At 40.4% G+C, this 22,376-nt stretch overlaps 1 pseudogene; it reads right to left on the bottom strand.

The window, feature by feature from the left end:
- Positions 1-4,299: 4,299 nt before the first annotated feature.
- LOC129405849 (uncharacterized) overlaps positions 4,300-22,376 on the bottom strand; it is an 84,615-nt pseudogene continuing 66,538 nt past the window's right edge.

Here is a 22,376-nt window from a genome sequence, read left to right as displayed (position 1 = left end):
CCACATGGTGACAGGATGGCGTGGGTGCCTGACAAGGCAGACACTTGTCTCTGCCTTTCACAGGTCATGCCGAGCCACACCTCTGTCTGACTTCTCTGGCATCCGGGAGTCCGTCAGCCAGACTGCAGTCTCACTTCTACTGGTGAAAAAAACCAAAGATACTATGCTATTACAAAAAATAAATAAATAAATCATGCTGGTAATGGCCATGGGAGATAGGGCAGAGTCAGATCCATCATTTGTTTCTGCTTACAGATATTTTGAGGCAACAAAACATTAACCTTTGTTGAAGATTCAACCATCTATAAGATGAACTTCTGTTGTGACTGTCAGCTATGAATTTCTCCTGTAACTGAGCTCTCTGCCTCAGTGAAAATTCCATTATCACCAAGAATTTACCGATGAAGCCATCTTACACACCCCAGACCAGTACATTTCATTCTCATTTTATTCTGGTTGATTCCCATCCTCTGTGATCAGGATATTTGAGCAGGCAAAATGTGCAGCTCTAGTTTCACAATGCTTGTGGGAGTGGAAGAGTTGCTTTTTGCTACCATGACCCATTCTCCTGCCAGAATTCTGGGGCTCTCCAGCCTGGTGGGAGGTCTAAAGCCAGTAAATTTAGAAATAGTTCAGGTCAGGCAATAACTCAGGGGAAGTACTTCTGAGGAAGTCAGCAGCAGGAAGAGAACAATGCAATCCTAATAATCACTTTTAAGACAAGAGCCTGACTGCTTGTTAAAGTGGCCAAAAGCAGGGGTGGGCATTAAAGTGGATATTAAAACACCAGTCAGGGCTCTTGCCTTGCACATGGCAGACCCCGGGAGACCCCAAGTACCACCAGGAGAGATCTCTGAGTGCAGCTAGTTGTGGCTCAAAAAATCAAATAAAAATGTGCACAAAAATAAAGTAGCAGAAAATGTTGTGTATCCTTTTGTGGAGGGCTTGGGTCCTCATGCTGGTTACTTATTAGAATCCCCTGGGGATCTTGTAAACCCTAGTGCCCTGATTCTTACTTTGATGCCAAAGTAGGATGGCCCCAAAGCATCTGCTTCATTAAAATAGTCCCAAGATCATACTAATGTGAGTATGAGCAATGGAGGATCTGTTTGGATGTGTATTGAAGGTGGGAGCATTCTGTCTCTGATGTCTTAGTCTCCTCTGCACTTTTAGCTCCATCTTCATAAGCTAAGCATTTTTTTTAAGTTCAAAACACATTTATTTTTCCCCCAGCCACCAAGTTCATACCTGCTTAAACGTCCATAAGATGGCGTACGCCACGCCGCTTCCCCCCAGAGGGAAGAAAAACCAAGGAAGAAGGATATTTTCCCCCTTAGCCCATGTCGGGCAAAAGCTTAGTTCACAGTCTGGGGACATGGCTGCGAGCACTTGCTGGGTTCAGAAGTAATCTAAGCTAGGCATTTTTAAGGTTTTGTGCTTTGCTGAATGATATTACCAGCATTTGGCATTTTAAGCCTGAATTCTGCAAACTTTTTCTCAGTCTCTGAATTAGAAAAGGCTACTTTAATAGCTCAAATTTTGGTGTTCTGTCATTTAAAAGAAGAAAAAAGTGTAAAGGGTTTTCCTGGGTCGATATCAAGAACCTAGTGGTTTATGACATCTGCCTTTTAAGTGTAAGGTTGTCAGTTAAGTACTGATGCCATCACATAAAATAGGTAAAATAGGTACTGCAAGTAGCTCTGCTGTCAGCCCCCATGCTGCATGTCAATTTCTGGTCCCACTGGGGCCAGGTATGTGTGAGTACCACAGCAAAGAAAGGCAGCCACTAGCCGCGCAGGCGTGCAGACACCATCGCCTAATGGGGGCTCCCAGTCCGCAGGGCAGTAAGCAGCTTGTGTGAACCCTTGCTCATCACAGCAGCATCAACGCCGAAAAGGGAGGGGGAAGTGAGGAGAGTGAAAACAAAATGGAGATATTTTAAAGTTTTACTGAAGTAGGAAATCAGGCTCAGGTGGCCAGTACAGTGGGTAAAACCAGATTTTGGGATTGAAGTGATAGTTTAGCAGGTCGGGCATTTGACTTGCACCAGGCAGACCTGGATTAATCCCTAGCCCCCCATTGATCCCCAGCCCCCCAGGACTGTGATTCCCAGCACCCAGTGATTCTCACTACTGCCTGAAGTGGCCCTACACACCAAGCCAGAAGAGGCCCCTCCAGAACGAACATCACCCTATGACCCAAAGCAAAGAAAAACAACAAACATATTTATGTTTTGCAAACATGCTGACCATGTATCACTAAAAACTCATCTAGGTTTTGTTTTTTTTATATACTTTTGTTTTCCTTTCCAAAATATACTTTCTATTGGGGGCTTTGCTACTGTTATTTAGTCTTGTGGTTTCTGTTGTTACCTGTTGACACATACGTGAATATTGAAGGTTTTATTCAGGTTTTTAATCTTCTCAAAAAAAATAAGATGTGTGACTCACTTTAAATAACCAGGAGGTCCAGTTAGTTTTAAAAAAGAGAAAGAAAAAAAAGAAAGAAAATCATCATAATTAAATGATTCAGCAACTTCAAGGAGGAGAAAAGAGGTCACATCTCAAGGCACTCACCAAAACCATTTTTGTGCTATACTCACCTTGGCTCATGCTGGTGATTCTGCTGGGTTTATGTATATTTCCTACCTGGGATTTCTCAGGAATTACTTATTTCAGTTTTCTTTAATTTTGTTCGCAGAGCTCTCTCTCGAAGTGTACAGTATAACTGTGTTGAACTTCCTGTCTACTATCTATGTTTTTTCAGAGATAGAATCAAATTTTAATTCCTGTGAAAATTTTATGTTGGGCTCACACACTGTTGCCGTTTGGTTTTCAAGTGGTTCTCTGTTTTCATTTTTTCTTTCTAATATATAATTTCTCACTAAATCAAGAGAGAGATCAATATTTCTTCCAGGATCACTTTCACTTGCTACTTTTCATGTCATTTTATGTCATTTTAGTGCTTTGGGAAGGCTCATTCTCTCTTAATTGGTCTTATACATGTCATAACTTAGAAAAATTCACTATTCTCTCAATTCAGTGTTAAAGGAGGACTTCCTACCAATTTTTATCTTGCTTTGGTCATTTTGTTCCTGTTTGTATGAAGGACTAGATTATGTCCCTAATAAAACTCACAGTATCAGTTAACATCGTGGTCTGTTGCTTTGCTTTAAAATTAGATACCACCTTTTAAGAAATGACTACATATTCATCTCCGTTTCCTATTTCATACATTCACAGTTGACTTGAGATATTAGAGATCGCATCTGTGATTTGTGGTTTGCTTCTGTTCTTTAGTTATGTGGCTTCTGTTGTTGCAGGTATAATGTATGTGTTTGTTTGTGTGTGAACGGATGGCACACACAGCAGTACTCAGGACTTATTCCTGGCTGTATGCTTAGGAACCACTCCTGGTGGTGCTCAGGGGATGATATGGGGTGCTAGGGATCAAATCTGGGTAAGTTGCATGCAAGACAAGTACCCTATTTGCTGTACTATCCCTCCAGCCCTGTGCTTTTGTTTCTTACTCAGATAGCTAAGTGGTTGTCCCAACAGTTTGTGTTCAACATAAATATATTTCCAGTTTTTGTTATTCTGTTAAAATATGCCACATTGTGTCTCATAGGAATTATATGTTGTTTGGTCTAGTGGAAGTACTGAGCCTCAGACCCTGAGCTCAGGCTAACTTCTCAACAGAAATTGGGCAATGTCAATTACAAAGACTAATGTGTATAAACTTAAACATTTCAAATTCTAAAAATTATAAACCAATGCTAATAAAAATAAAAATGACAGAAAACAAATAGAAGATACACAAATGACCAATCAAAATGTAAAATAACTGTTTATTAGACAAAATTCTGATTGATTCACTAAAGATGACTTTTTTATTTGTTAATTCACTCATTTACTGGTGAATATGTGAATGGTGTTATACCTTTATCCGAGTGTCCAATTGTCTTTTCACATTTTTCCTAGACTATTTACTAGAAAATGATTAAACCATCCATTTTTCTAAATTCCCTATCTTTGTTTATTTGTTTTTATTTTATTGAATCACTGTGAAAAATATACAAAGCTTTCAGGTTTAAGTCACAGTCATATAATGATTGAACCCCAATCCCTTCACCAGTGCACATGTCCCACTACCAGAAACCCCAAAATACCCCCTCCCACCCAGTTTCCACCTAAGTAGCTGATGATCTTCACTTTATTCTCTCTATACTTTGAATACATTCAATATTTCAATAAAGAACTCACTATTATTGTTTGGAATTTCCCCCAAAAATTACTTGTATCACTTGTAGACCCCTTGATCTTTGATTTGCTTGAGCAGGTGCCAGTAACGTCTCCATTTGTCCCTGTCATGAGCTAGTGCAGCCCAATGATACCTGCTCGCTCCAGGAACAGGAAGAGCCTTAAAACATTCATTCAAAGATTTGACGAAGAAATCTGACCATCTAGTTGGTGGGCGGCCACGAAGTCTTCTGACGTCCCATGGAATCCAGTCAGCAACAGCTCTAGTCCAGCAGTCGTCTCAGAATCACATTACATGACCGGCCCATCTGATTTTTGATGCCTTGGCAAACGAGACAGCATCCCTGATTTTTGACCATTGACGGAGGTCAGAACTCCGAATTCCTTCTCTCACTTCAGTGAGACGTGATACCCCTAGCATAGCTCTTTTGATTCCTCTTTGGGATACCCTAATAGCATTCTCATCCTGTTTGCGTAGGGCCCAGGTCTCTGAGGCATATGTTAGTGCAGGAAGAATGGTGGAATCAAAAAGATGTGCCTGGAGTCGGAGGTTATTCGTTCTTTTAACCACCACTTCGATGCTCTTTAATGTATTCCATGTTGCTCTCTTCCTCCTGTGCAGTTCTGGCACCAAGTCATTCCTCATGTTGATTTCTCGACTCAGGTACACATAGCTGCTGCATTCAGATATGTTCATTCCATTGAGAGCAAATGGAGCTTCGGGGACCAGTTCCTTTTTCATGAACATCGTCTTGTTGAGATTCAGCTGCAGTCTGACCTTTCCACCCTCGTGGTCGAAGTTGGTCAGCATTTGTGCTGCTTGGCTAATGTTTGGTGTTATGAGAACGATGTCATCAGCAAAGTGGACGTGGTGTAATTGCAGATGGTCTATCTTCACTCCCATCTCTTCCCATTCCAGTTGTCGCATGATGTTCTCAAGGGTGGCACTGAAGAGTTTCAGTGAAATGGTATCACCCTGCTGCACCCCTCTCTTTATATCAATGATCACTTCCTTGTAGAATGGTGAGATCCTGGTGGTGAATCCACAATACAGCTCTCGGAGGATTTTGATATACTGAGTTTGAAAGCCCTGTTTGGCCATGGCTTTGATGACCGCCTCAGTCTCAACAGAATCGAAGGCCTTCTTTAAGTTGATGAACGTTAGACAGAGTAGCATCTTGAACTCTCGCGAAACTTCAATGAGTTTTGTCACTGTGTGGTTATGGTCTATGGTGCTGAATCCCCTTCAGAACGCGGCTTGCTCGCATGGTTGTCCTATGTCTAGTATTCTGCCTATTCTATTCAGGATAACACGAGTGAACAACTTGTAGACGACAGACAGCAGGCAGATTGGGCAATAGTTGCCCATGTTGTGGATGTCTCCCTTCTTGTACAACAAAACGGTCCTACTGGTTTTCCACTGAGATGGAATTTTGCATTCAGACAGGTAGCGCGTGAAGAGTCAAGCCAGTGTATTGATGAGTACTGGCGGTAGATTCTTCAGGCGTTCGGGTCTGACCTTGTCTGGACCAGGTGCTGTTCGAGTCTTTACCAATGAAATGGCGTGTCAGATTTCAGAAGGGAGAACGTTGGGAATGACATATTCATCCTGGGGAATTTGATATGTGGGCAGGTGGACATGGCTGTCAAAGAGATCTGAGTAGAAGTCGTGAATAATCCTCTCCATTGCCTTTCTGGAGGATGTGATAGATCCATCGGGACATCGGAGGGCAGTCATCTTGGTCTTGTAGTTGGCGAAGGACAGGCGAGCATTTTGAATACTTTTCCCAGCTTCTGCTGCACTGGCCAACACTGCTGCTCTTCTCTCTCTGAGGTCTTCCTTTATTGCATCTCTGCACAGCTTTGTGAACTCGGACGTTAGCTTGTGGTTGCCTGAGGCTCGCGCCAAACCACATTGATGAATGAGCTCAAGAGTTTTCAAAGACAGGCGTCTGTTTGTGGCTTTCTCACTCTCAGCATTCTTCACACAGACATGGAGGTGCTGAACCAGTCGATCGTATTCCTCATTAATGTTGTCAAGGACGACATCTTCCCACGTTGCTGCAATAGTGCCAAAGAGCTCCCAGTAGGTGGTCATTCTGAGAGTTTTCTTCTTAGACTTAAATTTTGCAGACTTTTCTGCCCACTCTGTGAAGTAGAATTTCGCACGAAGGAGACAGTGATCTGATCCCGTTTGGAATTTTGGGACAACAGCGACATAGGTCAGGCAAAACCTTCAATTGAATATGACAACTATCAGGTCTGCTGAAAAGGCATCATTTAATAATTTCTTTTCATTGCTGAGAATGAAAATTCTATAAACGGTTTTGGATTTCTGATATTTTAGCTCAGTTCACTGTCCCCATGCATTGCTGTAAGAAGCCACTCTGGGTGAGAAAATGGGTTAGAAGACCTCTGGAATCAAAGTGTTTAGGAGCAGAGGGCCCGTTTTGCGCTCAGCAGCTCTGGATCTTATCTGGGCCGAGGGCGTGCTGGTAACGCCCACTTCCCATGGCTGCCTATGAGCCACAAAACTGCAAAAACGGTACCTCCGGGGAGCTGGAAGGAGGAGGTGCAGCCTGCACACCTTCTCCAGATGGAGCCCTGGCGACACTGAGCAGCAACTAACACGGCTCTGGGATTCGGGACTGGGACACATCCGAGCCGCAGGGGGCCACTGGAGTGGGGCGGCACCAGCCCAAACTCCAAGAGGTCCCGGCCGCCTGAAGTCATGCCCTCGACCCACCCTCGGCGCCATCTTGCCACAATCAACAGAGAAGCAGTCAGGCATTCTGGTGAGCAACGCGGCCTGGAAAATGCTCCGGACCCGAATTGGGGCCAACAACACCGGGGAGCCGGGAGGAGGAGGTGCAGCCTGCAGACCTTCTCCAGATGGAGCCCTGGCGACACTGAGCAGCAACTAACACGACTCCGGGATTCGGGACTGGGACACATCTGAGCCGCGTGGCCGCGTTAGCAACCTTTTCTAAAACCTGAAAATATACAATCTTTTAATGGAAAACTAATTATCAAATGCTTCCTTAATAGGGTTATCTTGTTTGGGGGTATAACTCCCACAACAATAGTGAGTTTTGTGTTGAAATATGGAACGTAATCAAGGTGAAGAGAAAATGAAGTGAAATTCATCAGTTATACAGTTGGGGTGGGGGGCGGGGGATATACCGGGGATTTTGGTGGTGGAATATGGGCACTGGTGAAGGGATGGTGTTTGAATACGGTATAACTGAGACATAAACCTGAGAGCTTTGTAACTTTCCACATGGTGATAAAATAAAATTTAAAAAAATAAATAAAAAAATAAACAAAAACCGTACCTCTGGGTTAGGAGTCTTAGAAGGTGGCTCTTGCCAAGTGGATATTGCTGCCGCCGCCATTTTCCGTGCAGAAAAACAGGGTGGAGAGGAAAAATCCATCCCCGGGCAGCACGGATTTATAGCCCAGCTCACAGTCCCTATCTTACAGAGCTTCAAAGGAATAAAATCTGTTTGGATATCATTTTAAAGAACATTTGATAAAAGTGAAAATAGTTTTGCAAAAAAATATTCATTTCATTTTAGAATGAAATAGTATAACACATTGAAATGGAATATGATAAATTAAAAATAGCATATTGATAATATATTAATATTTATGTTTAATAGGCTGGTGTGATATCACAGTGGGTAGGGAATTTGCCTTGCATGCAGCCAACCCAGGTTCGAGTCCTACGCCCCTCTTGGAGAGCCTGGGAAGCTACCGAGAGTATTCTGCCCGCACAGCAAAGCCTCACAAGCTACTCATGACATAATTGATAGTAACAAGAACCCTCACAATGGAGATGTTACTGGTGCCCGCTAGAGCAAATCAACGAACAACAGGACAACAGTTCAGCAGTGCTACAGTATAATTAACTAAACAAAATTATATATAAAATATTATATGCAATGTGTCAGTATATTAGTCATAAACATCTTGTCAACAATGATTGATCATAATATTTTAATGTTTGTTGTAATACTTGTTATATAGATATATATTACATATGAGAGTGAAAGAAAATAATACAGCAGTTCATGGAATTCAGACTTCCCAGCTTGTAGAACTGAGTATGGCAGTCACTAATGGTGCATAGCTTTATAAGATTAAGAAGTAGACTTACTCCTTGATTACTAAGGGATTTATATTCTTTTTCTTTTCTTTTTTTATTATTTTTTAAACTTTTTATTAGAGAATCACTGTGATGTACAAACTTATGAACTTTTATGTTTGCATTTTACTCATACAGTGACTGTTTACCCATCCCTCCACCAGTGCTCATTCATGTCCACCAATGTTCCCAGTATCCCTCTCACCACCCTAGCCCCATCCCCCACCACCTCACCCTGCCTCTGTGGCAGGGCATTCCCTTGTTCTCTCTCCTTTTGGGTGTTGTAGCTTGCAATAAAGGTACTGAGTGGCCTTCATGTTCGATCTATAGTCTACTTTCCGTTCGCATCTTCCTACCTGAATGGGTCCTCCCAACATCCTCTACCTGGTGTTCCCTTCTCTATCTGAGCTGTCTTTTTCCCCAGCATGTGAGGCCAGTTTTCAAGCTGTGAGGCAGACTTCCTAGTCCTTATCTCTACTACTCTTGGGTGTCAGTCTCCCACTCTGTTATTTTATATCCACAGATGAGTGTGATCTTTCTATATCTGTCTCTCTCTTTCTGACTCATTTCACTTAACATGATTCATGTTGATCCAATTATATGCAAATTTTATGACTTCATCTTTTCTAATAGCTGCATAGTATTCCATTTTGTAGATGTACCAAAGTTTCTTTAACCAGTCATATGTTTTTGGGCACTCCATATTTTTCCAGATTTTGGCTATTGTAAACAGTGCTGCAGTGAACATACAAATGCAGATGTAATTTCTACTATACTTTTTTGCCTCTTTGGGATATATTCCCAGGAGTGGTATTGCTGAGTCAAATGGGAGCACAATTTCTAATTTTTTGAGAATAGTCCATATTGTTTTACAAAAGGGCTGAACCAGTCAGCTTTCCCACCAGCTGTGAAGGAGAGTCCGTTTCTCCCCACATCCACGCCAACACTGGTTGCTTTCTTTTAATAATGAATTTTATGCATTTTCAACAGTAACCTCTTTGGTTAAAGTCACTTAGCAATTAGTCAACACAAATTGTCTTATTGATTTATTTTCTATTAATTCCATTTGCCGTTTATTTGTTTTGTTGGAGTCAATAATATAAAATATGCATGTTATATTTAGATAAAACCTGAGAGGGACATTGGTTGTGGGATTGCTGCTGAAACATTATGTGCCTAAAATTATTCTATCATAAATCCCTTTGTAAATCATGATATCTTAATAAAAATTAAATTAAAAAATAAAATACTTAGAACGAGTACCAGCTTAAGCACAATTACCATATTAGTGAATAAAAATTATTCAAAAGCATGTTAAAATTGGACCGGAGTGATAGCACAGTGGGTAGGGCATTTGACTTGCATGCAGCCGACCCGGGTTCAATTCCTTTGTCCCTCTTGGAGAGCCCGGCAAGCTACTGAGAGTACCCCGCCCACACGGCAGAGTCTGGCAAGCTACCCATGGCATATTCTATATGCCAAAAACAGTAACAACAAGTCTCACAATGGAGATATTACTGGTGCCTGCTCAAGCAAATCGATGAACAATCTTAAAATTACTTTTTAAAAATATTATACCATTCATTTTATCAGGAATTTAAAAAAATATTTTAGGGCCACATCTGGTAGTACTCAAAATTTATTTTTGACTCTGTGCGAAGTGATCATTCCTGGTGCTGTTCATGACACTGTATGTAGTGCCAAGGATCAAACCCAGGTTGCCCGTGTGCAGTGAAAGTACCCTGCCCACTGTACTATCTCTTGGATTACTCAATCAGGGATAGTTTGGAGCTTGGAAGTAGATGATTCTGGCTAAGCAGTTTAGCAGTTAGAGTTTGAACAGGTCAGGACTGATTAAATTGGTGCTCATGCATTGTGGAAATCTTTATCAATTAGAGAAACATATAAATGAAAAATGTTTATTGTCTATTTTTAAATTTTATAGTTTGTTCATAGTATTTATAGCTTTTATTAATTTGTACATTTCTAACATATATTAAAATTTTAATTATCTGAATTACTGAATTTTTGAGTATCCTCATATATATATATATATATTTTGTTTTTGGGTCACACCTGGCGATGCACAGGGGTTACTCCTGGCTCATGCACTCAGGAATTAGCCCTGGCGGTGCTCAAGGGACCATATGGGATGCTGGGAATCGAACCCGGGTCGGCCGTGTGCAAGGCAAATGCCCTACCCACTGTGCTATCTCTCCAGCCCCTATCCTCTTATATTTTAAACATGAAGAAAATATACCTCAATCATTTTACCCTAGTCAGACCCTGAATAAATACTCCAGTTTGAGTACATAAACAAAAAATTATTTTGCAATAAGATAACTTATAACAGAAGGGTTTGTTTGTTTTGGTCAGGTGACTCTACTCCAAATGGTGATTTAGGAACTTTTTTTAAAGTAAAGAGCCATGCTTTCAGCTATGAGGCAATTCTCCTTGCCCTTGTATCTACTCTCCTTGGGTGTCAGCTTCATGTGATGTTATTTTATACTCCACAAACAAGTGCAGTCCTTCTATGTCTGTCCCTCTCTTTCTGACTCATTTCACTTAGCATGTTAACTCTCTATGTCTATCCATTTATAAGTAAATTTCATGACTTCAACTCTCCTAACAGCTGCATAGTATTCCATTGTGTAGATGTACCAAAGTTTCTTTAACCAGTCATCTGTTTTAAAGTACTCAGGTTGTTTCCAGATTTTGGCTATTGTGAACAGTGCTGCGATGAATATATAGGTACAGATGTCATTTCTACTGTGCTTTTTTGTATCCTCGAGATATATTCCCAGAAGTGGTATTGCTGGGTTATATGGAAGCTCAATTTCTAGTTTTTGAAGGACTGTCCATATTGTTTACCAGAAAGGCTTGACCAGTCGGCATTCCCACCAACAGTGAAAGAGCTTCCCTTTTCCTCCACACCCATGCCAGCACTGGTTGCTTTTTTTCCCTTTTGAATGTGTGCCAGTCTCTGTGGTGTGAGATGATATCTCATTGTTGTTTGAATTTGCATCTTCCTGATGACTAGCAATGTGAAGCTTTTTTCAGTGCCTTTTAGCCATTTGTATTTCTTTTTTGAGGAAACTTCTGTTCATTTCTTCTCCCCATTTTTTGATGGGATTGGAGGTTTCTTTCTTATACAATTCTACTAGTGTCTTGTATATCCTGGATATTAATCCCTTATCAGATGGGTATTGGGTAAATATTCTTTCCCATTCTGTGGGCTCTTTCTGTATTTTGGTCACTGTTTCTTTTGAAGTGCAGAAGCTTCATGAGCAGAGGGGGGAAGGCAGATGGAATAGAGAAGGGATGACTGAGAAAATGATGGCTGGAGGAATCAGTTGGGATAGGAGATGTGTGCTGAAAGTAGAATAACAGACCAAACATGATGACCTCTCAGTGTCTGTTGCAAGCCATAATGCCCAAAGTAGAGAGAGATAATGGGGAATATTGTCTGCCATGGAGGCAGAAGGAGGGTGGAATAGGTGGGGTATACCAGGGATATTAGTGGTGGGGAATGTGCACTGGTCCAGGGATGGGTGTTTGATCATTGTTTGACTGTAACCCAAACATGAAAGCTTGTAACTCTCTCACGGTGATTCAATAAATTAAAAAAATAAATTAAAAATATATATAAAGAGCCATGCTTTATAAAGTTACTGATAGTTCAGTTTTAGGCATACAATAATTTAATGTAAATCCTTCCACCAGTGTCAATTTCTATCCACCAGTGTTCCCAGATTCTCTCCCCACCCCTTCCTATCAACTTAACAAGCACATTACAAAGTTTCAGTGTTTCCCAGGAGGTTGGCTCCATAGCTTGGAAACTGGCCTCACACGCTGCGGGAAAGTCAATCTAGATAGAGAGGGGAACACCAAGTAATATGTGATTGGAGATCCTGCGTGGGAAGAGAGATGCATGCTGAAAGTAGACTAGAGACTGAACAGTATGACCACTCAATACCCCTACTTCAAACCACAACACCCAAAAGGAAAGAGAGATATCAAATTGGAATGCCCCACCACAGAGGCGGGGTGGGGTGAGGGGATGGGACTGGGGGGGTAGGAGGGATACTGGGTTCATTGGTGGTGGAGAATGGACACTGGTGGAGGGGTGGGCTCTCAAACATTGTATGAGGGAATAACAAGAACAAAAATGTGTGAATCTGTAACTGTACCCTCACTGTGACTCACTAATTAAAAACTAAATTAAAAAAAAAGAACCAGGAGGTCTGCCCCACAGCTTGGAAACTGGCCTCACACGCAGGGAGAAAAGGCAGCAGAGACAGAGAAGGGAACACCTAGTAGAGAATGTTGGGAGGACCCACTAGGGTTGAAAGCTGTGTACCCAAAGTAGATGATAGACTGAACATAATGGCCACTCTACCTTTATTGCAAACTACAACGTCCAACAGGAGAGAGAACAAAAGGGAATGCCCTGCCACAGAGGCAGGAAGGGGTGGTGGGAGTTGGGATGGGGGTGGTGAGAGGGATACTGGGATCATTGGTAGAGGAGAATGGGCACTGGTGGAGGGATGTAAACTAAATACAAACATGAAAGTTCATAAGTTTGTAACTGTACCCCATAGTGATTCACTAATAAAAATTTTAAAAAACAACAACAAAATTTCAGTGTTTCCTGCTTAGACTCCATGATTCAGTCGTGTTGTATCTGTGTTTTGGGCACTTGACTATACTCCTCACTCATATAACTGGTATAATTAAAGCCCTGATGCTGGTTCACCTATTATTCTAATTCTCATCTTTTCCCATTGATTTCTTTCCTACTCTGTCTGTCTCTTCTCTAAACACTTGGTCAAGGGTGATCTAGACACACTGTTTTATTATAATAAAGTGTTCTATGTCAGGGACACATATTTTTAAAGCAACATAAATATCAAACTATTTCTGTTGACATAGAGACAAGAAGGATTCTGGAAAATGCAAAGGTCAAGTTTACACATGATTTGTTAACTTGAATATCATCATGGATATATGGTAGGGACTAAAAGCCTATATGCAAGTGGATCAACATGGAAAGTATCATGCTGAGTGAAATGAGTCAGAAAGAAAGAGACAGACATAGAAAGATCGCACTCATATGTGGAATATAAAGTAGCTGAGAGGTACAAGCTTACAATGTTGCGATTCCTGGCAGACATTTCTCTGGACTTAGTTACTAAAATACGAAAACACAGAAATCCAAAACTATGCTGCTGCTAGTGCGGCCTCCTGACCTCATATCTCTTCATTCTCAGCAATGGAAAACAAATTACCAAATGCTTTCTTTTCAGCAGATCGACTTTAGGGGGGAGAAACTCCAAATCAATAATAGTGCATTTTTTTGTTTAAATATTGAATGTAATCAAAGTAAAGTGAAATTTACCAGTTACACATGTGGGGTGGGGGGCTGGGGAGGTGAGGGGAAGGGGGGAGGTATATCGTGATTCTTGGTGGTGGAATATGTGCACTGGTGAAGGGATGGGTGTTTGAGCATTGTATAACTGAGACTTAAACCTGAAAGCTTTGTAACTTTCCACATGGTGAATCAATAAGAGAATTAAAAAATAATAAAATAAAAGCCTATATGCAGAATTCACATATGACAAAATCTGGAGGTGGTCTGTGGAGGATAGTTCTTTGTGTAAGAGAAATATTCCTAGGACTATTTGTCATAGAATATTTAATAGAATTGGAAATTTGGTGATCATTAAGTGAATATATGTCCTTTATTTACTAGTCAACCTGCAAAGAATAAATTCTACAGTTCAGTACATTTGCTAAATGGTCAAATTTCATTTTGCTTGTTAATACAGAAGAAGTTCTTAAAAGTCACAGAGTTAATAGTCAACACATTAATCTTAACTCTCCTTAAACATTTTATATGTACATATATTTTTATTTATTCAAATTTGATCAATTTAGCACTGTGTTTTAAAAGATTAATATTCTAGAGCATCATTTCTCAACCAGGGGCTTTATGGGATATTCCAACTGTTTTCTGATTAACAGCACATAAAATTGCAGACTAACAAGTAGCATAAGGGGGCTGTAAGGGAATAATGGTCTAAAAAATGTTTGGAAACCCTGGTTTATATTTACTCCTACTAGAATTTTATATTGGTTTTCTGGATTACCCATTCTTTTCTTTTCCCCTCCTCCATCACCTTCCCTAAATCAATTCATAAATGTCACCATTTTGCTACAAGTTAAGTGTTTGATATATTAGTATACTTGTAAGATCATTCACTCATTGATTCAAACAGATTATTTGTAATATTCAAATCCAAAATCTAGAAAGATGCCATGAAAGCATTCTATGATTTTTTTGGAGGAGGTATTGGGACACATCCAGATATATTCTGGGATTATTCCTGTTTCTGTGCTCAGGAATGACTCCTGGTGATGCTCAGGAATCAAATCCAGGTTGGACATATGCAAGGCAAGTATCTTACCTGCTGTGCCATTTCTTCAAAATTCTCTGAACTTTTGATACATCAAGTCTTCTCATTTTAAGGACTTTTTGGCTCAAAATGTTTCCTCGTGTCCTTTTTTTTTCTTTTAAATTTTTTATTAATGAATCACCATGGGGTACAGTTACAGATTTACAAACTTTCATGCTTGCATTTCAGTAATATAATGACCGAATACGCATTCCTCTACCACTGCTTTTTCTCTACCACCAATGATCCCAGTATCCATCCCACCATCCCCCCCACACCCTGCCTCTGTGGCAGGGCATTCCCTTTTGTTCTCTCTTTCCTTTTGGGAGTTATAGTTTGCACGAGAGGCATTGAGTGGCCATTCTGTTCGATCTATATTCTACATTCGATTCCCATCTCCCATTCCGAGCTTGTATTCCAAATACCCTTTACTTGGTGCTCCCTTCTCTATCTGAGTTGCCTTTTCCCCCAGAATTTGAGGACAGCTTCTGAGCCATGGAGTAAACCTCCTTGTCCTTATCCGTACTATTGTTAGGAGTTAGTCTCCCATTCTGTTACTTTATATTCCACAGATGAGTGCAATCTTTCTATGACTCTCCCTCTCTTTCTGACTCATTTTACTTAACATGATACTTTCCATGTTGATCCATTTATATGCAAAGTTCATGAATTCATCTTTTCTAACAGCTGCATAGTGCTTCATTGTGTAGATCTACCAGAGTTTCTTTAACCAGTCATCTTTTCTCGGGCACTCCGTTTTTTTCCAGATTTTTGCTATTGTAAGCGGTGCAACAATGGACATATAAGTGCAGATGTCATTCTACTATACTCTTTTGACTCTCCAGAATGTATTCCCCAAAGTGATATAGCTGAGTCAAATAGGGGCTCAATTTCCAATTTTTTGAGAATCATCCATACTGTTTACCAGAAGGGCTGAACCAGTCGGCATTCCCAACAGCAGTGAAGGAGAGTCCCTTTCTCCCCACATCCATGCCAATACCAGTTGCTTTTGTTCGTTTGGATGTGGGCCACTCTCTCTGGTGTGAGATTGTATCTTATTGTTTTTTTGATCTGCATATCCCTTATTATTAGTGATGAAGAGAATTTTTTCATGTACCTTTTGGCCATTTGGATATCTTCTTTGAGAAAGTTTCTGTTCATTACATTGTCCCATTTTCTGATGGGGTTGGATGTCTTCATTGTGTAGAGTTCAACTAGTGCCTTGTATATCCTTGATACCAACCCCTTATCTGATGGGTATTGGGTAAATATCCTTTCCCATTCTGTTGACTGCCTTTGTATTTTGATCACTGTTTTTTTTTTTTTAAATTTTATTGAATCACCATGTGGAGGGTTACATAGTTCTCAGGATTATGTCGGTTATACAGTTCTCAAACACCCTTCACTTCACCAGTGCCCATCTTCCATCACCAACCCCCCCAGTATACCTGCCGCCCCCTCCCACCTCCCCAGTCCCAACCCTTGCACATGATATGTTTCACTTCGTTTACGCCTTATTTCGATTACATTCCATGTTTCAACACACAACTCACTACCGTTGTTGGGGTTTCCCCCAAAAAAGAAAAGCAGTCCTATTGCCAAGGAGGCATTTGATAGTTCTCCATTTCTTCTGAGGTACAGAAGCGTCTTAGTTTAAGATAGTCCCATTTGTTTATCTCTGTTTCCACTTGTTTGACCAGTGGCGTGACCTCGTGTCCTTTTTTCTGTAAGAAAAACTCCTTTATATAAAAAACTGAAAGTTGGAGGGAAGTAGTTCACATTAAATAAGTAAGAAACCACTTCTCCTGTCTCATGAACTATAAACTTGTCAAAACAGTAGAGGAATACATTGGTTTTGTGTGTTCTCTGATTTTTCTGAGATTTTTTTATATCTTGGTGATGCCTTCTCATAATTACCCAGATATCTAGAGAAGAGAAAGGATAATATTCTAAGCATAACAAAAATTGACATATTTTGATATTTATGGTGAAGGAATAAGTATAAATCCCCTATTGAGAAATGCTATGCTAAAGAACACGATGTGAGAAAAGATTTTGTGTTCATTTTCCTGATGAGAAATGTCAACAGGAAAGGAAGAATTACAGAGAAGTTTCAATAGTTACAATTTTCATAGAGTAGTTTCAGAGGGGAAAGTCATAGAAATTCAGAAGTATTATGGAGCTGATAGGAATGGAGTTGTGGGGCTTTTATATATTTTCCCCACGTGGGTAGTATATGAAGATTAAGGAATAAGGTGAGAAGTAATAGTCATGTTAGAAGAGGGTCTGTATTCTAAGTATTTAACTCTATGAAATTGTAGGGTATGGATTGGTAGAAGTTAACCAGATATATATATATATATATATATATATATATATATACATATACATAGACAATCACATAATCCACAAAACTCCAGAATGGATAGACTGAGAATCCATCTTAAACAGTTGTGAAAGATGCTCTGGGTGAAGCAGATGTAAGTAAGAGGGGTATTTCCAAAGAAAAGAGGTCTCCTCTGTGTCCTTTTTGAAGGAAAAATGCATGCTTGGACCCAGGATCAGAAATCATGCTGCATATAGTTGGATTATTTTAGAGATCACATTGTTACAAGCTCTGAGTCCCAGCAGTGTCATAGGGAATACACAAACCTCTTCTATGCAGAGGGATACTTGATAAGTCTAGATATGGAGCACTGTAGTACTGTCGTCCATTGTTCATCAATTTGCTCCAGTAGGCACCAGTAATGTCTCCATTGTGAGATTTTTTGTTACTGTTTTTGGCATATTGAATGCACCACTGGTAGTTTGCCAGGCTCTGCGGTGTGGGTAGGATATTCTCGGTAGCTTGCCAGGCTCTAGAGGGATGGAGGAATCGAACCCGGGTCGCCACATGCAAAGCAAATGCCCCACTTGCTGCAGTCCTAGATATGCTGTTGCTCCAGTCCTAGATATGGTGAGGAAAGTAAAAATCTCATAGATGTTTGTGACAAACCAATGGAAGAGCAAAATCCAGCAGTGAAAGTCCCCCCTTGATACAAGCATTGGCTGAAGTCAGCTGTGGCACCGTCCCTGTGGAATGAGCAGAGCTCAGCGCCTCTGTCACACTGCTTTCCCTTCTTGAGCACTATCTGGTTTCATTAAGATATCAGTGCTATTTAGATGTATCTGCATCACCAGTGTAATTATGTCTGGGAAAGGCTCCCTATTAATTTATATATGATCCAGTGTCGTTATAAGACACTAGTCTGGAAGTAAAAATGAAGTGCCTGAGGAATGATTGCTCTTCATTTTGTCACTTGACAAACACATAGGCTAGTTATTACCAAATTGATTATTTTAATCATTAACAACACATACATCAGGCTGCTTCACCCTCCACTGCCACATGTATTCATCTTTTCATAAATAATTACCTGACAAGGGTCCTGAAAATTGATGTTCTGTGGGGATTGCCCAAGTTGGGTCAACCATGAGATGCAGCTAGCTGAACACCCTGTTAGCATCATCACTTCATTAATCAGCTTCAGACAATAACCCACCAAGTGAGCACAATGTCACTAACAATAACCAGTCAAGTTGCCTTTATGTTGCTTCTGGTGGCAGCCACATTTGTTTTTAGAGGATGCTGTTTTGCAGATCCCCGTGGAAAACCTACATCTTTGCTCATTCTATCACCCTCCATTTATAATAATTACTCTTGTTCTGAGAGCAGCATATGAGTAGAAACTCCAGTTGGTGAAGGCACCATCTGCTTCTTCCATTTCACCTGAGACAAATCCTTCTGGTACCACTTCCCCCCATGAGGCAACTGCAGATGAACAGACTGTGCTGTGCTGGACACTGCAGCGCCTGGAACTCGGTGACTAAAAACAATGGGAAACAGCTGAACCGCTTGTGACAGGCTCCTTCCTTCTGGGGTGATCATAAAAAGGCGGTTTGGCCTCCTTAGAGAGGGCATCCCTGAGCCTTCTGATGAAAGGATGACATTTGTTTCTCTATATCTATGGCTTGTTCAGATCACATCTCACCTACTTCTAAATGAGAACTCTGTCCAGGTCCACACAGATTTTCTACTATTTTTTGGATTTAACACAAACTTTTAAATTTTGTGTATACGAATCTATATAATTATCTTTTCAATTAATATAAACATATTTTAAGCAAGCTCAAATAAAATATGTGAAGATAGACATAAATATATAAGTATATTAAAATATTGTGGATTGGAGCCATGGCACAGCAGGTAGGTGGTTCTCCTTGCACGCGGCCGACCTGGGTTCGATTCCTCCGTTCCTCTCGGAGAACCCGGCAAGCTATCGAGAGTATCCTGCCTGTATGGCAGAGTCTGGAAAGCTACCCGTGGCGTATTCAATATGCCAAAAACAGTAACAACAAGTCTCACAATGGAGACATTACTGGTGCCCACTGGAGCAAATCGATGAACAATAGGACGACAGTGCTACAGTGCTATGTTTGACATGTACTATTTTCACTGGTGTACTATGATATCTCTATGATGTAATATGGTGATATATGATATAAATCTTGATTCACGTTTTCCTAATGATAAAGTGATGGTGAGCACTTTTTCATGTGATTACTGGTTTTCTTTTGGGGAGAGGTACTTTACATGGAATTCTCAGGATTCCATAAGAAGCTCTCCCAGCAACTTTTGGCTAACTAGTCTGGCAGTTCAATACAAGGACCTGAGGATATGATAATGCTTAGACTTGGTTGTGCCAAGCAAACTCATACTACCCCAGTGGTGATGGGAACCTCTAGGGTCACACCTAGAAATGCCTGGGGCGGGGGTGTCTCCAGGACTGCACCTAGTGATGTTCAGGAGACTGTGTGGTATCAGGAACTAAAAATGAGTCAGTAGACTAGGCAGGTTCCCTAACCACTGTACTGACCCCAATAAATATTTCATCTTACATTGTTTGGGGGAGCTTCTAAAATAAGTGTCAAAAGTTAAAGATATTACAAGATTAAAATTACTTCCAAGAATCCTCTATCCTCTAAGAAACTCAGACAATTAATATCTTATTTTACCTCTGGAAATTTTATGGAGATTTTTCATTTCCTGTGATATTTGAAGCCAAGGTCATTAGAAATGAAGAAGTCAACATAAATAAATATGTTGCGTGTTCTAGTCTCTTTGCGTTTGATAGGCTGAATAATGTTGAGGAGTTGTGCATGATCTAATTCCACTGTAAGGTTCCCTACTTTATCGACATGAGTGGTGAGATCTGACTTGTAAACAAATAAAATAAGTTTTATGTAGTTGTAATAAATACTCAGTGGTCTTTAAAGAGAAGGAATACTTGGCAAAATCTCTAGCCTCTGGAGAGAAATAATGGAAAGTACCCATACACTCCCCTAATGTACCTTTATTACCCTCTGCTGATCTAGGATCTGGGATTATAAATTTAAAAGTTAGCATGAGATTTTCTCCAAGTGTTGTTGTCAATGATTTTTTTTACATCCACGAGTGCTTCTTCTAATTCTCCAAACAAGAGTTGAAATCTATCCATACTTTTCGTTTTAATAGGGTCTTCCCCATAAGTGAGTGCATTATGCAGCTGCGGAGATCAAATCAGAATCTTACATTTGCAAGATAAGCATGTGTTATACTTCTTGAACTACCTCTGCAGGAAGAAATGGAATCTGATTATTTTCTCTCACCTCAAATCTGAGCCACCCTTGTGATTTGCAATGAGCAGTAGACTGATGCAAAGACCAAACATTGTCAGTTCCAGACAGCCTGTTAGAAGCCTGACAGGTCTTTTGGAGTCCTGAGCGACCGGAAATGACTATACACCCTGCTGGGGAGCAAAATCTGAGATCTCTTCTGCAGACTCTGTGATTGAGGACCCAATATGTGAGTAAGCCTTTGTGATTATTCTAGCCCCAAGGACTTCCAAGTGAATAAAACTGAATGAATATAACTGAACTTGAACAGAAGAACTGCTTAACAACTTCTTTCTTTCAAAACTAAATTTTGAGAAAATTAATGTTTTGTTCTGCCTAAGGATAAGGTTTTGAGTTCTTTCTTACATAGTAGTAGACAACTGAGGCATTTTCCAGAAAATTTCTGATATACTTGTTTGATCGATAGCACAGTGGTTGGGCTTTCGCCTTTCATGTGGCCAACCCGAGTTTGATACCTCTGCCCCTCTTGGAGAGTCCGGCAAGCTACTGAGAGTATCAAGCCCACGTGGCAAAGCCTGGCAAGCTACCCGTGCGTATTGGATATGCCAAAAGCAGTAACAATAAGTCTCTCAATGAGAGATGTTACTGGTGCCCGCTCGAACAAATCGGTGAGCAACGGGATGACAGTGACAGTGATACTTGTTTCATAGATTCTTTCCTGATACTTTTCCTTCCTCCAGACAGATTTTTCTGCCTCCATATCCTCTGATGTTGCCTTGATTCTTTTTTAAATTTTTTTTAATTAGTGAATCAACGTGAGGGTACAGTTACAGATTTACATATTTTTGTATTGTGTTTCAGTCATACAATGCTCGAGTGCCCATCCCTCCACCAGTGCCCATTCTCCATCTATAATACCAGTATCCTTCCCACCCCCCCACCCTATCCCCCCACCCCACCCTGCCTCTGTGGCAGGGCAAGGGAATGCCCTGCCTTGATTCTTTACAAGAACAATCAAATCTCAGCACTTCCTCCATGGTAGCCCCTACATGATCTTCCATTCTTGCCCAATAGATGTACAGGGCGGCTGTGTCTTGATGTGACCTTAGCTTTGTCGAAGTGGTCACCAATGCATGTTACAACTGCATACACTTTCACATTATGTATTATTATTCAGTTGCTCCCTTTTCAGTTTCTGTTGCAAATTAGAACAGTGACAGATGATTTTCAACCACTTTTTAAAAGACTCAGAATGAGAAAAATGCAAAAATCAGATATTTAGCATTCATAGGCAAAGTGGATAGGGATAAGCTGACTTCTAGGAAAATCAAGTGACACAATAAAAATGTCAAGAAAAAAATCTCAGTTGCTTACAAAACAGTAGGTCAACCATTCCACAATTCAGTTGCCAAATTGAATGACTAGGAGTCAGTGGAAATAATTGAGCCACTTAAGTCAAGTATAAAAGAAATTCACCTGGACATAGGGGCTGACGAGTCTATGATCTGATTCCCAATACCCCGTAGGATTTTTGAGCCTCAATGTTCAGAGCCAGGAGTGAACCCTGTGCAAATCCAGGTGTGGCTCAAAAAACCAAACAAACAGAAAAGGAGGTAAACTACCATAGGTAAACACAAAGGATGATTCACTCATGCAATATCAGAGTGAGTTTTAGTCCATAAAGTATAGTTGTTGGGTCTCTGACCAGTAAGTAGTAAGACAATACATTGTTATTAATATACTTACATATATAACCTTGAATTATCACTAACATTTACAAATATAGTACTTCTAGGCATAATAGATACTTTTAGTAATCACTTTTTAAAATTTTGTCTGGTAGAATAATTGCTAAAGAAT

The sequence above is a fragment of the Sorex araneus genome, chromosome 6, assembly GCF_027595985.1.
Source record: "Sorex araneus isolate mSorAra2 chromosome 6, mSorAra2.pri, whole genome shotgun sequence".
In the NCBI taxonomy this organism is placed as follows: domain Eukaryota; kingdom Metazoa; phylum Chordata; class Mammalia; order Eulipotyphla; family Soricidae; genus Sorex; species Sorex araneus.
Note: the sequence above shows the minus strand (reverse complement) of the source record. Positions and strands in the feature narration are given on the sequence as shown.